At 30.3% G+C, this 4715-nt stretch overlaps 1 protein-coding gene across 4 annotated transcripts in view; it reads left to right on the forward strand.

Annotated features, from left to right (window-relative positions):
• Window positions 1-4715, forward strand: part of LOC106868868 (uncharacterized) — a 361638-nt gene that overhangs the window by 38874 nt on the left and 318049 nt on the right. For all 4 annotated transcript variants that reach the window (XM_014914318.2, XM_014914316.2, XM_052971228.1 and 1 more), the window contains exon 2: window positions 3323-3382. The gene's annotated coding sequence lies outside the window, so the exon portion shown is untranslated. The remainder of the gene's footprint in view (window positions 1-3322; window positions 3383-4715) is intronic.

Below are 4715 nucleotides of genomic sequence, written 5' to 3' on the forward strand. Positions count from 1 at the left end.
GTACTGACTGCAAGCCTTTTCTTAGTAATAATATTCAAACACTAATCTGCTTCTTTTCAAGCTTGTTCAGCCTTTCTCTCTCTTGCTCTCTTACTGTTACTGCAATTGCCTTTCTCCTCAAGTTACAATCTGTAAACAAAACTCATTTAAAGTAACTTCTATTTCTCTTCTTAACACTATTGCTATATCTCCCTTGTCAAATAATTGAAGAAATCTAAGATGTAGAGCATCCCCATTGTCCCAATTTTCTATTATAATAGCTAAACAATTGAACATTAACAGGATTAACATCATCCTTATTTATTAGGAAAGCTATGAGACCATCTGCCTCACATCTACAGAAAATAAAAGGGGCGAATTCCTTCATTAACACACTGACATAGATACTCCATTGCCAACTCTTCAGTAAAGAAGCTCTTGTATTGACTTGTTCTTAATAATATTTGAGAGAAAAGCTGCAATGTACCTGACTGCCAGATCAAATCATTCCATCAGTTCAGCAGTTTTTACCCGACTGCTGATATTCACTAACACTAATATATATTTTATCAACCCACATTCATACATGTGTGTGTGTGTGTGTGATATATATATATATATATATATATATATATATATATATATATATATATATATATATATATCATATCAAACATATCAATATTTGTTGTGGAGTATCTTTAGTTTTCAATTAAGTCTATCTACTTTGACTGATGATTTCACTTTGAATGGAATGGTAAATTTTAAACTTTATTGCAAACTAATTTTTACAAAAATATAATGAAACAAACATTTGATAAACCGTATAAATATGCTATTGGTTTCTAGGTACTGTTGTCTTTTCATGATCACAAATTATTTTCCTTCTTTGGTTTCATTACCAAAAATATTGCTGCTTATGATAACATTCCTTTTGTGCTTTTATTTATGCTACATTTATTACTTTTTTTATTCAAAATATTGCTGCTGAATTTAATGACTTGTGTACAAAATGTTGCATCATCATTTAGGAGGTGAAGTTTAAAGTGATTTATGAAATGTATTTTCCTTCATATCACACTTATCTCTATGACATTACTTTGGTCAAACAACATTTTCCTGAGAAACTTAGATGACATCTCTCTCACATGACTATTAACAAGTGTATTCCTAATCTCAGGGGATGTAGACAAATTTATGTGGCAGGAGCTCTTAATAAAAGAATAGATCTCATGTGTGTGACAACATTTTATGCCAAATTTGCATGTGGAATCCTGTTTAATTTATTTTGTAATAAAGTCTTCTTTTCAAAACATCTTTGAATATTGAAACAATATTCCATTAATGAAACAGAAAGATACACATTAGGACAGCCAAAAAAAGTCACTTGCTTCAAAAGAAGTATACAATACAAAATAGGCATAAGATAGTATTTGCAAGAAAAATAAGCATTAATATACTATTGTTTCACTTTCAAAACATTTAAAATGTTATTTCTATTTTTTGAAGATGAAGATATAATTATAAATACAAAGAAAGTATATTTATCAACTTAGATTTATGTATGTGGCCAACATTTAAACTGTTAACATTGAGTAAAGGATACTTACACTTGTTTTCCCTTCTTCCTGTGCTCTTTTTTATTCTCTCATGCTGTCTTTTTCTTTAACTTTCTCACATTTTTTGTATCTTTCTCTATCACCCAGCCTTTACTATCTGAGGTGAAGGAGAAGGAAATTTAGAAAGAAAAGTATGTGACAGACATTGTCTTTCTTATTCAATAATCAAGAGAGAAAAAGTAATGGATATGTAAGATGTAATAAGACTACCTGAAAGTTTTCTAAATCGTTATTAGTAATCTGACAATTCATTATGAGTTTATTGGACTCTTTCATTTTAAATATATCTGTTGAGATCTGTATCATTGGGTATCTGTGTATATGAGTCTTGAGGGTTAATCTATTGATAGATGCATACTAATCTATATATATATGGCTACATAAGTCTCGAGTATCTGTTGGCATGTATATAAGCATGTGGTTGTGTTTCTGTGTTTAACCTGTGTACGAGGTATATAACTCAGCTTATGTGTGTATATACTTGTATATCTGTGTGCGAAGTGTAATCTGCTGATCTCTAATTCTATCTTTCTTCCTTTTCTCTTCCTAATTGATTTTCTTTATCACCCTCTAAATTTTCCCTGAAAGATATAACACCCCCCACCTTCCACTGCTGCAGTCTTTTATTATCCTCATCTCTTTCTCTTCCTTTGCCTCTGTGGTTGCATATTATAAACCTTTTTCAATTTGCTTCCAGCCAGTGGGTCACACACATACAAATTTATACAAATATCACGTTAAATAACAATAGATATTGTATGTTATTACTTAAACATAAATCATTACACAATATTGCATATATTACATATTACACAACAACCCATAGTAATATTCTTACTTATTGCTTATTTTCATACCAAATTATATAACACATTGTGCTACATATGATTACATGTCATCATATAATATTTACATATTACTATGTATTAAACTTAGTGTGTATATTATCACAGATGTTTGCATATGACTACATATTGTTACTTATGTGTGGTTCCATATTACATGTTATGACAAGATTACATTTTATAGCATATTATTCCATTTATGTACGATTATGTCTTGTATATGATTACATATAACATATTGCATGGCATTTTGTATTGTTACATATTATTATATATTATTTGCGTGTTATATAAATGATATTTTCACATATTTAAGAAGTAGGAACCCTAGTAGTTACTGGCCTATTTTCCCTTTCATAATCTCCATAGAAACACTCTTGAAAACTTAGAAATATAAATAAATTTATTATGATATATTTATCCAGTTTTATACTTTCTGTGTAGGTGTATTATTAAGCAGATAATTTGCCAGAAGACATAAAATGAATAGCAAAAGTATTGAGCGTGTTTGTATCATGCTTTTGTATTTGTAGTTTTGATTCAAACTGGCACATAAATATTTTTTTAATTTTCACTCAGTCCTGTATATAATGAGAATATTTACAAGTTTTATTGCAACATTTATTAATTAGGCTAACTTATTCGTATTTGAAGTTGTATCGTTTTATGTGGTAATCAAAATCTTTTTGATATTTAAATACATAAGGTTCTGATGTTCAATCAAAAACGTTAATTTTTAAACCAAAACACTTAAACAATGTGTTAAATTTAGATCAGCAGTATTATTAGTGATATATGTATATAAAAAAAAATAATATTGCCTTTATGCTATCTGTTTGTATAAATATCTATATTTTATTGTTTTTTAAAATTGTCTAGGCATGGAGAGAACTTACAATATGGATTCATTTATATCTGATTGGAACTTTTTACGATCATGTGAGTCAACTTGTCTTTTATTGTATTGATAAATATATTGTCACAATTTCAGCATGCATGTATATGCCCCCACCTGATCATCATTGTCTGCCTCCTCCTTGTCATCATTGTCATCATCATCATCATCATTGTCAACTGTCTACTGCTCTGTCCATTCTTCTACTGCCTTTCTCTTTAGTGACATATTGTGGCTGGTGTTTAGAGGAAAAACTAAGTCTTAAAACTTAGTAAGACTTTTTCATAGATACATAAATTTTGCTTTGTTACACTTTTGATTCTGTCATGTAATTCAGGTATGGCTATATGGTAGGAAGTTTGCTTCCCAACCCCATAGTTTTGGGTTCAGTCCAACTGTATGGCGCCTTATGCAAGTGCTGTTTTACAATAGTCCCAAGCATACCCAAAACTTGTCAGTGGGTTTGACGTATGGAAACTGAAAAAAGCCCATCATGTTTGTGTGTAGAAATCTGGCTGCAGAAAATCTACCTTTTTGAATTCTGTCCGACTCATATGAACATGGAAAAGTGGATGTTAAAACAATTATGATGATGAGGATGATAATATCAAATTTATGCATTAAAAATTGATTATTGTATTGTATAACATATGCTCCTGGAGACTGTATATCTCAGATAATTTTTCCTCTTGATGTAGGCTAATGATCCATTCACAATTTGCAAAACATAAAACAACTGGATGTATTTACAATACTAGTTTAAGATAAAGAAAATATTAATAGCAGGGCAGACTTGTTTTACTTATGTAAGCTTATCTAACCCAACAATAAGTGTACGTCAGTGAGCGTGAGTAGGCAAGTAAGTGAACAGATGAAAGACCATAGTGTTCAACATAACACTCAACACATTTAACTTGAGTTACATGCATTTGATAAGAGCTTGACTCATTTACTAATGACTTAAAGTTTCATAGGTGTAAATATGCATGTACAGCCTTAGATGTATGGAGTCAAAACAAAGAGAATTAAAAGATAAACTCTCAGTGAGAATATCAGAGCCTACAGTGATCAGGTAGGTCAGGTCAGGTCACCACCTATCTTGTTTCAGTCACTAGACTACAACCATGCTACAGCACCATCCTGGTCAAACAAATCAACCCCAGTACTTATTTCTTTTAAACCTGGTATTTAACCTATCAGTCTCTCTTGTCAAACTGCTATAGGTTTTGTGGACATAAACAAACCAACACTGGTTGTCAAGCAATGGTAGGGGACAAATGCAAAAACAAAGACACATAATTTCATATATATATATATATATATATATATATATATATATATATAAACTTCTTTCAGTTTCCTTCTACCAAATCCACT

The sequence above is a fragment of the Octopus bimaculoides genome, chromosome 10, assembly GCF_001194135.2.
Source record: "Octopus bimaculoides isolate UCB-OBI-ISO-001 chromosome 10, ASM119413v2, whole genome shotgun sequence".
Lineage (NCBI taxonomy): Eukaryota > Metazoa > Mollusca > Cephalopoda > Octopoda > Octopodidae > Octopus > Octopus bimaculoides.